The sequence below is a fragment of the Panicum hallii genome, chromosome 4, assembly GCF_002211085.1.
Source record: "Panicum hallii strain FIL2 chromosome 4, PHallii_v3.1, whole genome shotgun sequence".
Lineage (NCBI taxonomy): Eukaryota > Viridiplantae > Streptophyta > Magnoliopsida > Poales > Poaceae > Panicum > Panicum hallii.
In genome coordinates this window covers 13235234-13247237 of record NC_038045.1, presented here as the reverse complement: position 1 = coordinate 13247237, position 12004 = coordinate 13235234, and positions in this window count along the sequence as shown.

Genomic DNA, 12004 nt, shown 5'->3' with positions numbered 1-12004 from the left:
CATCTTGTTTGACCGGAAAATTAGGTTAAAATGCTTAGTTAACCATACTACCGCCCTCTCGCCCAGGCATCTCCACACCTCAATGGGGATGCCATCGGGACCCATTGCTTTACCTCCCTTCATCCTCTTCAGAGCCTCCCCGATCTCTGCCTCCTGAATCCTCCTCACAAAGCGTCTGTTGGTATCATCAAATGAGTCTTCCAACTCGAAGGTAGGACCCTCATTTTCCCTATTAAACAACTTGTCGAAGTATTCTCGCCATCTGTCCTTGATCTCCTCATCCTTCACCAGAAGTCGATCTGTCCCATCCTTGATGCATTTGATTTGGTTTATGTCCCTTGTCTTCCTCTCGCGGGCCCTTGCTATCCTATAAATGTCCTTCTCTCCTTCCTTCGTACCTAGCCGTTGATAAAGGTTATCAAAAGCCTGACCTTTCGCTACACTTATAGCTCGCTTTGCAGACCTCTTCGCTAATCTATAGCCCTCGATGTTGGTTGTGTTCTTGTCGAGGTGAAGGCGTTTGAAACACTCCTTCTTCTCCTTAATAGCCCTTTGCACCTCGTCATTCCACCACCAAGTCTCTTTCACTTCCTGCTTGCCTCCCCTACTCACACCAAACACTTCTGAGGCCACCTTCCGAACACATGTCACCATCTTTAGCCACATATCATCTACATCTGCTCCTTCTTCCCAAGGCCCCTCGCCTAGCATCCTCTCCTTAAATGTTTGTGCCTCTTCCCCTCTAAGCTTCCACCACTTCGTTCTCGCAATCTCGACACGTTTGTCCCGGTGGGCACGTACCCGAAAATGAAAATCTGCCACCACAAGCTTGTGTTGGAGGACAGCACACTCTCCAGGTATCACCTTACAATCTAAGCAGGCACGTCTATCCTCTCTCCTAGCAAGGATAAAATCGATTTGGCTCGAGTATTGTCCACTATGGAAGGTCACTAGATGGGACTCCCTCTTTCTAAAGAGGGTATTCGCTAACAGCAGGTCGTAGGCCAATGTAAAATTCAAAACATCCTCCCCCCTCGTTCCTAATACCATACCCGAAACCCCCGTGTACTCGCTCATATCCTACATTAGTCGCACCCACATGGCCATTGAGGTCTCCTCTGTGACAGTTCATGTATTTGTAATACTAGACATATATTTGTTAGTGTGAAATATGTGTTTGTTTGTATCAAGCTCATGTTGTTTATGTGAAGCTCTTGAAAATTTAAAGTGCAAGTAAAAAGGGTATTTTTGTAATTACAGAAAAACCTAGGGTTGTTTTTGCAAAATGTGTTGTATGGGAGGTAATTTCAAAATAAGGGAAGGGTGATTTTGCAAAGGTGTTTTTCTTATTCTATCCCCTGTAAAAATTATGTAATTATCCGAAAGTTTCATTTGAAATGTGTGTGTTGAAGTGTGTAAAAATTTGGGCAAAGTGGTAAAAATAAGGGTATTTATGTGATTTTATAAAAGTACGAGTCCTTTTATGCAAATGTTTGATTTACAAAAGTAACTTTCAAATTTACTCAGGGCTAAAGTGTAAAAGTGCAAGTCATCATGACATATTTATCCAGTCATTATGACAAGTCTATCCCGTCATTATGACGTGTCATAAATACTTGCATTTAGGTCCTGAATTTTATAAAATTACATTTTTTTGGACAAAAGCAATTCAAATCCAACTTTTACTCAAAACTTCACGCGTAAAAATGTAAATTTTGAGTTTTTGAACTTGAGCCCTAAAGCAGTGTTGTAGAGTTTGAAAAACTCTCCAACTTTCGTTTTGGGCATTTCTTCATTCGAGTTTTAAATCAACGGAAAAATTTACTTTACAAACAAGTCCCTGCAATTTTCTAATTTTACGCAAAGGTCCTTGGGAAATCCTTTTCCCTTTCTCCTTTGTTGTTCCTCTCTTATTCTTCCTTATCCGGTTCTTTCCTCCCCCACCGGCAGCACAGTCCCACCCGGTCCTATCTCTCTTCCCCTCCACGGGCACAGGTGCAGGCGGCGGCCCAAGCGTTGGGGGCAGCTCGGCTCCAGGCGGCCGGGCGAGCTAACGCGGGCGCAGGAGCGAGGTCGGCTCGCCCAGGCGCGCGAGCGCGGCTGGCGGGAGCCAGAGGCACGCGAGCGCGGCTGGCGGACGCGGGGCAGCGCGCGCAGGCGGCAGCGCGCGGGCTGGCGGGCCCAGGCGGAACGGCGGCGCGCGGCTCGGCGCGTGGGAGCTGGCGCGGGGCCCAGGCGCAGGCGGGGCAGTGGCCCGGGGGCGCGCGCGTGCGAGCGCTGAGCGGGCAGGCGACGGCGGGCGCCGAGCCAAGGTGGCGCGCGGCCCGGGAACAGTGAGCAGTGGGCGGCCGCCAGACGAGCGCGACAGCAGGCGGAGCAACAGGGCCGGGCGAGTGCAGCGGCCCCAGGCCAGATGGAGGCGCGCGGGTAGCAGGTGGCGCGCGGAGCGGGAACGGCTCGGGCGCAGGCGCGTACGCGGCTCGGTGCAGGTGCTGATGCGGGAACCGGAGCGGCGGCGTGGGCATGCGAGCACAGGAGCACGCGGGCGCTGGTGGCAAGCACTGGTGCGAGGTGCGCGGCATGAGCGGCGCACGGGACCGGTGGCGTGCAGGAGCGGAGCGGCACGCGTGAGCCGGCGTAGCGCGGGCAGCACTGGAGTGCGGCATGAATGGACCAAGGGTGCAACGCAGGCGACAGTGAACGCGGGAGGAGGCGCGGCGCGCGAGTAGGCTCGGCCGGGGCAGGAGTAGGCCCCAGGTGGCGCGAACACGCGTGTGCGAGCGCGGGAGTGACGCAGTAAGGCCGGGCGAACACAGGTTCGACAGCAGAAAGCGGAGGAGCAGCTGCACGGCGTGCAGGACGGGAACCCAATCTTCAGGCCGGCGTCGATGCGAGCAAGCACGGGAAGGAGGCGGTCGCCAGTCTGGGGCACCGCCATCAATGGAGCACGCCCGACGAAGGCCGACGAATTGAAAGGAAGGATGCGAGCTCGCTCGCTCATGAGATGCACGAGAAGCGGCGAGCCGAAAGGAAAGGCGGCAAAGCGGAGGTGGCGACCGGATGCAACGAGTTCGGAGGAGCCACACACGGCGAGCTCCCTTCATCTGTGCGGAAGTCGAGGCAGGAGCAACATAGAGCGGGTTCGACGCACAGCGCAAGACCGGCGGCGGTGGTAGACCGGCCTTAATGGCGTCGTAACCGGTGAAGAGGGCGGCGGGGTTGCAAGACCCGGAGTTCCGAATGGAATTGAACTGGCGCGTTCGCGAGTGCGAACGGGAGTGTTTGCCAGTGGCCAGCACGACTCGATTCAGCAAGCGCGTGCGAGACAACAGGCCATCTTCCACCCACGGCAACTCTCCCCGGCAAGCTACTTCGTCAACCACGGGATCTCATCATCGTCGAGCTTTTCTCTTCGCCGATCCTGTTCACCACGGGAATTCACTTTTTACCCGTTCTTCCTCCACATCCGAAACTACCCCAAGGTTTGCCCTGATTCACTGAATCTTCTTAATGCCGGCGGTTCCTTTGCCGGAATATCGCCGTTAACTTCCTGTTACTTGTTTTCCCAGACCAGAGACTTGGTTGCTATGTTTTAGAAACTTCTAGGGTGTTCTTTGTAAAATTTCCAAAGCTTTCTGTATTTCAAATCGATGAACTTCTACATTTCATAGTTTTTCGCAGGAAGTTCATAAAAATGCAAAATCAGTTTTGTTTGAAAACCCTAGGTCGAAATCTACAAGTTTTATGTTGTGATCTTGAGTGAAAATCTTTGATTTGTGGTCTAGGTTAAATATTAGGAAATGAATGCTTGATTTGTGTCTTTTGTGATATGCATGTGTTGTAGCTTAACATAAATCATAAGATGTAGGTCTCAAGTACAGATGTGTGATCTCTAGTTAATCTTTTTCACACGAGTACTTAGATTCCTGCCATCCAAACTCTGTCCTCGTTTTGATGACCATTTTCCTTAAGGTTCTCTTCGTATAAAATCCTTATTAGTCCATGTGCATCTGCTGGCTTAGCCACTACATCTCGGCAGCTGTGTTCCATTGGCGGCTATTAGTTCAGCTGCTAAGCATCCGTTTCCCTTGAGTCTAGGATGTTTCTGTGTAACAGCTGTCAGTCGATACTTCTACCATCGGCTAATTAGCTGATACGGTTGTTACCTTTCTAGTATCGGCCTACTGTCGATACAATTTTTATCTGTCCTACATCGACTGCACAGAGTCGATGTATCAAAGTATACACACAATCTTAGGGTTCTTGTCATCGGCCGACCCAGCCGATTTTGATTGCTTTTCCATATCGGTCAAACCACGGCCGATCGATCCTTAGTTTTCCCGCCCTTATCTATACACTTCTATCAGTCGATCTATCGACTAAAAGGTCGGCCTTATACTCATCGGTCATATACCCTTAACCACACTCCATTCGACCATACGTCACTCAATTGCTGTACTGACGTAATTGAGTCGGTACAACCACACCTAGTTACCTAGAATAACACTTAAGCACATCTCAGTTAAGACAACTGCTTAGGAATCATCCTTCTGTCAAGGTAATCGATGCTTTTATCGATCACCTAGGAAACCGATGCACCTTTCCATCAGCTAAACCCCCGTTGTTTCCAATCGGCTCCGTTGTGATATTCAACGAGCAGCCGATTCCAATTAGTTGTCCACCTAAAGCTCTATCTAAGTTTAGTTTTAGATCTTTTTGGGTGTAATGTGAATAGTATGTTATATGAGTGTTGGATTGTAACTGTATTGAGAAGTAAGGTAGTTTTATGTGCGCACTTTGAATGTAATGTCGCATTGCATGTAGATACGATTACTTCGGCAACGGTACCTACGAGATCTCCCCGGAGTCTACGGAGATGTTCCTGAAGACTGAGTGAATGTCACCAAGAGATCAACTGAAGCCCCGAACCAAAGTTCGGAAGATGTTGACTTACTGACTTCAGACCCACCAGTAAAGGCAAGCCCCGGACATATCCCACTACTTTATTTACACTGCAATCTATGTCCATCTATATTATATCTTGCATTAAGTCTAGGAATTGAAATGAAACCCTAGATGCATGAATCCTAGGAATCCAATGTAATGCTCCCAAGTCCGTATCGGATAGTTGCTCCGCTAATAGGACCGGTAGAAGTTGAGTGATTCCCTGTCACTCGCGCGATATAGGAGTTGCATGTTTACATTTCTGCAACCACTATAAGGATGACGGACAGGGTCATGTGTTGTATCATGACCTGAGGTTTTACCCTGTCTGTTTTGATAAAAGTCTTAAGGTCGGAATGTGTGGTAGTGGTGGCTAAGTTTTTGAAAGTACTAGCCACATGCCGCGAAATATGGTAAGCGGTAAGCCTAGTACCCGAATGGCCCGGCAAATGGACTTGTCTCCACCACTCGACTTTTATTTTATGTTTTCACGCACCGAAGTGTGGGAGTACGTTCTGCAAGGCAGACAGGAATACGGGTTTTGTAGTCGCGCTACAGACATATGTCCTGTACACATTGGGTGTGCGTACGGTCCTGCAGTCGCTTGTGGTGGCCCTGATCCATAACCCGGAATATGAGGGAAACGGTTGCTTCGGAATGCCCTGTTGGTGTTCCAAGCGTGTGTGTTAGGTTTACCTTGCAAGGTTAAATTCGATTCGAATCGTCCGCCTCTCACGAAGCTTGAGATTGCTTATCCCTTTTACCACATTGAGTAAAAAGTGGAACTAATGATGGATAATCTTGATGGATGATAATCACTACCTTGCTTACTTAGTGTAGGTGCTAATCTAGAATAAATACTCAACTAGAAGATGAAAGCTAAAACTTGAAAGTAGTTCATGCTCTTTGTTGCTTTTCAGCTGAAAATAAACCCAGAGCCCTCACAATGCCTTCATGAGTCTAGTTATGGGCTAAAGTATACCCAATCCCGGGTAAGCCTTGCTGAGTATTAGTATACTCAGCCTTGCTAGTTTTATATTTTTCAGGTAAAGCCTTTGAAGACCCCACTCTCTCCTTGCCTTGGCCCTGTGCTCTTCCAGAAGGTTGGTCCGTGGAATGGGGTCCGTCCCCGACCAACATTGGTGATACCGAGTGATGTCGTGCCCGGGCTTAGCATGACATCCATCTTGACGACGTATTGTAAATCTTCGCATATGTTTTCCGCTGCTAATAACCCTAGCTTTAACAGTTTGTAATCTTTTCTCTAAATTTGAAACTTCATACTTCTTTGGGACAACCCTTGTTATGTAATTCTCTATGATGTAAAATGTGATGGTGATTGTATCTCTGGACTCACCTTCGTGTGAGGTAACCTTATTTGATCCTGTGTATCGGTGGTTTATCGGGACGTTACCCGACAGGCCAAGGGATTATACCGTTTGAAGCACGTTGGAGCCCTCGGGGTGGACTCACGTACTTGATCCGGTATAATTCAGGTTGGTTCTGCCACAGCTGGTATCAGAGCTATAAGGTTACTCTGGAGATACATTTTACCTTAAAAATGCTTTCGGTATAAAAGTTTGACCTACAAAATATTTGGCAAAACCACGTTGGATTCGTTAAGGATTGTACTTAGTACGTAAAGCCCTAGGGTAATGCTTATGAGGGAAATAGAGGTGGCTATATATATATATATATAATCCTAACTACCAGCATTAATTTTCTGTCAAAACTTAAATTCATGCACAACCCAACCTTACTTTCTGTAACAACATCTTCGATCGTGAGGTAAGGAGGTAAGGATCCTCAGCCAACTGAGGGAGCTTGGCCTTCCCGTCGGTGATGCGAACCGAACGCTGTTTCTCAAGCAGTGGCCTACTTGAGATGCTGCCAATGTACCAATTTCGATTGACTACATTGGGAGTATATGGTTCGGCGCAGGGTATGGCGATCGCAGATCATACCCCCGCATTTTGCGGTACCCCCGTGAATACGTTATCTCGATAACGTATGTTAACGTTGTCTGTACGGCGGTAATTGTACAGATGCTGTTTCTATAGTGAACAGTAATGTTTGGGGACGCTTTCATGACATGCTGGCATGAAAGGTTCAACATATATATATTGTGATTTTCTGCAGATATGCTAACCTCGTTACGTAAGCTTGAACGTAAGAACGACTAGTATATATAGGGAGAGACGTATTATTATGATGCCACCGTACTTAACCACGTAAGACCAAGACTACTTGGCAGTTATTTTTGTTTGTGAGGACGATAGAACGTGCATGCATCATGTTATCTTGGATTGACCTGATTGTCTTGTTTGTTACATTGATGTACCGAAACATGTGCTTGTATTTGAATGCCTGTTTTGACTTTGTGTTGTAGGAGTTAATGTAATCTGCTGGGCTATCTTAGAGTTAAGAAAGTCTTTTGTGAATCAAGTGGAATGGGTTATGTTTGATCCTATCACCGATCTTAGCTTGACAACTAAATCAAACCCTTGATCTTGCTTTTCCTTGAGGGTTAAATCTTGATAGTTGTCAACAAACTCTTGGATCCAATATTTAGTGAATCATCTGTCCTCTCTCGATGTTGTACCAAATTTTGTTGGCTATTCTGGTTACAACATCCGAAAAATTGTACCCTCCATTTTTGCTCAGATGATTTTGGATAAAATAAAAAGATGTATGACCATAATTACTTTTTGGATACAATTCTCCCAGCAAAAAGTCATGCATCATAACATATACCATTTTGGTCAATGCATGGTGTTGCATCATCATCGAAAATCCGTAAACTGACTAACGAGTGTACCTCCAGTACAACTTTAGGTTATCTTCGGTTTCTAAAACCTGTCTTGATGCTGTTGGCACTACAGGGTTGCTATTCCTCTTTTGTGGTGGTGTTTAATCACATGACCATGATGCCGTGTCGGAACCTAAGGCCTCATGTGCACTGCAGTCACATGATTGAGCCATTAGGAGCGCACTGGTGACTAGGTACATGTGACGTAACAACACTGCAATCTCTCCTTATGCAACCTTACTAGTGTCCTAACTTTTGATCCTCGTTTAAGGATATAGGACTACCCAGGTGTTAGTCCCGAGAGAACGGTTGTAGGGCGCGAGTCCCGTGCATCATCAACTCCCGTGGGTATGCATCATGTTTTATGCATTCCCTACGTGCATACATCACAAGCGTCATCATCCTTGCATCATGGTGTATGCATCATTTGGTCAACATCATGGTAATTGCATTGTGTCATATGCATCATTTCGGTCGTGCATGGGATCCCTCATCCTCATGTTGCACCATCAATGCAATCATACATCTCAATAGTGCATCACATTCATGGTTATATATCGAGCATTGTACTCTGAGTAGAGCATTTTGTCATTATCCCTTGATTACATCGGCATAAATAGGCATGTTTTACAATTAACATCATCTAAATCATTCAGATAATAACTCTGAGCAGGAATGTTTCGAACATCATTTATCAATCTTTTGTTCTATCCTCACTTGCTATCCATAAGCTTTGTGATGAGTGTTAGTGTCGCCAACACTTATCGTTCTCATGTGATGATCAAGCTCTACGAGAACTTGATCACCTTTTCCTCTCTTATCTTGTTATACTCATCCATGCTCTCGTTATACTCATCTTGTCATACACCAATGATCTTTACCATCAACCTCAATCTTCTCTGGTGTGATTGCTTTTGCCACTTTTGATGGGTGATTCACTTCTCTTCCCCTTAGAGCCTTTCGTCTGAATCTCGGGACGAGATTCTTTTTAGGGGGGAAGGTTGTGACAGTTCATGTATTTGTAATACTAGACATATATTTGTTAGTGTGAAATATGTGTTTGTTTGTATCAAGCTCATGTTGTTTATGTGAAGCTCTTGAAAATTTAAAGTGCAAGTAAAAAGGGTATTTTTGTAATTACAGAAAAACCTAGGGTTGTTTTTGCAAAATGTGTTGTATGGGAGGTAATTTCAAAATAAGGGAAGGGTGATTTTGCAAAGGTGTTTTTCTTATTCTATCCCCTGTAAAAATTATGTAATTATCCGAAAGTTTCATTTGAAATGTGTGTGTTGAAGTGTGTAAAAATTTTGGGTAAAGTGGTAAAAATAAGGGTATTTATGTGATTTTATAAAAGTACGAGTCCTTTTATGCAAATGTTTGATTTACAAAAGTAACTTTCAAATTTACTCAGGGCTAAAGTGTAAAAGTGCAAGTCATCATGACATATCTATCCAGTCATTATGACAAGTCTATCCCGTCATTATGACGTGTCATAAATACTTGCATTTAGGTCCTGAATTTTATAAAATTACATTTTTTTGGACAAAAGCAATTCAAATCCAACTTTTACTCAAAACTTCACGCGTAAAAATGTAAATTTTGAGTTTTTGAACTTGAGCCCTAAAGCAGTGTTGTAGAGTTTGAAAAACTCTCCAACTTTCATTTTGGGCATTTCTTCATTCGAGTTTTAAATCAACGGAAAAATTTACTTTACAAACAAGTCCCTGCAATTTTCTAATTTTATGCAAAGGTCCTTGGGAAATCCTATTTCCCTTTCTCCTTTGTTGTTCCTCTCTTATTCTTCCTTATCCGGTTCTTTCCTCCCCCACCGGCAGCACAGTCCCACCCGGTCCTATCTCTCTTCCCCTCCACGGGCACAGGTGCAGGCGGCGGCCCAAGCGTTGGGGGCAGCTCGGCTCCAGGCGGCCGGGCGAGCTAACGCGGGCGCAGGAGCGAGGCCGGCTCGCCCAGGCGCGCGAGCGCGGCTGGCGGGAGCCAGAGGCACGCGAGCGCGGCTGGCGGACGCGGGGCAGCGCGCGCAGGCGGCAGCGCGCGGGCTGGCGGGCCCAGGCGGAACGGCGGCGCGCGGCTCGGCGCGTGGGAGCTGGCGCGGGGCCCAGGCGCAGGCGGGGCAGTGGCCCGGGGGCGCGCGCGTGCGAGCGCTGAGCGGGCAGGCGACGGCGGGCGCCGAGCCAAGGTGGCGCGCGGCCCGGGAACAGTGAGCAGTGGGCGGCCGCCAGACGAGCGCGACAGCAGGCGGAGCAACAGGGCCGGGCGAGTGCAGCGGCCCCAGGCCAGATGGAGGCGCGCGGGTAGCAGGTGGCGCGCGGAGCGGGAACGGCTCGGGCGCAGGCGCGTACGCGGCTCGGTGCAGGTGCTGATGCGGGAACCGGAGCGGCGGCGTGGGCATGCGAGCACAGGAGCACGCGGGCGCTGGTGGCAAGCACTGGTGCGAGGTGCGCGGCATGAGCGGCGCACGGGACCGGTGGCGTGCAGGAGCGGAGCGGCACGCGTGAGCCGGCGTAGCGCGGGCAGCACTGGAGTGCGGCATGAATGGACCAAGGGTGCAACGCAGGCGACAGTGAACGCGGGAGGAGGCGCGGCGCGCGAGTAGGCTCGGCCGGGGCAGGAGTAGGCCCCAAGTGGCGCGAACACGCGTGTGCGAGCGCGGGAGTGACGCAGTAAGGCCGGGCGAACACGGGTTCGACAGCAGAAAGCGGAGGAGCAGCTGCACGGCGTGCAGGACGGGAACCCAATCTTCAGGCCGGCGTCGATGCGAGCAAGCACGGGAAGGAGGCGGTCGCCAGTCTGGGGCACCGCCATCAATGGAGCACGCCCGACGAAGGCCGACGAATTGAAAGGAAGGATGCGAGCTCGCTCGCTCATGAGATGCACGAGAAGCGGCGAGCCGAAAGGAAAGGCGGCAAAGCGGAGGTGGCGACCGGATGCAACGAGTTCGGAGGAGCCACACACGGCGAGCTCCCTTCATCTGTGCGGAAGTCGAGGCAGGAGCAACATAGAGCGGGTTCGACGCACAGCGCAAGACCGGCGGCGGTGGTAGACCGGCCTTAATGGCGTCGTAACCGGTGAAGAGGGCGGCGGGGTTGCAAGACCCGGAGTTCCGAATGGAATTGAACTGGCGCGTTCGCGAGTGCGAACGGGAGTGTTTGCCAGTGGCCAGCACGACTCGATTCAGCAAGCGCGTGCGAGACAACAGGCCATCTTCCACCCACGGCAACTCTCCCCGGCAAGCTACTTCGTCAACCACGGGATCTCATCATCGTCGAGCTTTTCTCTTCGCCGATCCTGTTCACCACGGGAATTCACTTTTTACCCGTTCTTCCTCCACATCCGAAACTACCCCAAGGTTTGCCCTGATTCACTGAATCTTCTTAATGCCGGCGGTTCCTTTGCCGGAATATCGCCGTTAACTTCCTGTTACTTGTTTTCCCAGACCAGAGACTTGGTTGCTATGTTTTAGAAACTTCTAGGGTGTTCTTTGTAAAATTTCCAAAGCTTTCTGTATTTCAAATCGATGAACTTCTACATTTCATAGTTTTTCGCAGGAAGTTCATAAAAATGCAAAATCAGTTTTGTTTGAAAACCCTAGGTCGAAATCTACAAGTTTTATGTTGTGATCTTGAGTGAAAATCTTTGATTTGCGGTCTAGGTTAAATATTAGGAAATGAATGCTTGATTTGTGTCTTTTGTGATATGCATGTGTTGTAGCTTAACATAAATCATAAGATGTAGGTCTCAAGTACAGATGTGTGATCTCTAGTTAATCTTTTCACACGAGTACTTAGATTCCTGCCATCCAAACTCTGTCCTCGTTTTGATGACCATTTTCCTTAAGGTTCTCTTCGTATAAAATCCTTATTAGTCCATGTGCATCTGCTGCTTAGCCACTACATCTCGGCAGCTGTGTTCCATTGGCGGCTATTAGTTCAGCTGCTAAGCATCCGTTTCCCTTGAGTCTAGGATGTTTCTGTGTAACAGCTGTCAGTCGATACTTCTACCATCGGCTAATTAGCTGATATGGTTGTTACCTTTCTAGTATCGGCTACTGTCGATACAATTCTTTTATCTGTCCTACATCGACTGCACAGAGTCGATGTATCAAAGGTATACACACAATCTTAGGGTTCTTGTCATCGGCCGACCCAAGCCGATTTTGATTGCTTTTCCATATCGGTCAAACACGGCCGATCGATCCTTAGTTTTCCCGCCCTTATCTATACACTTCTATCA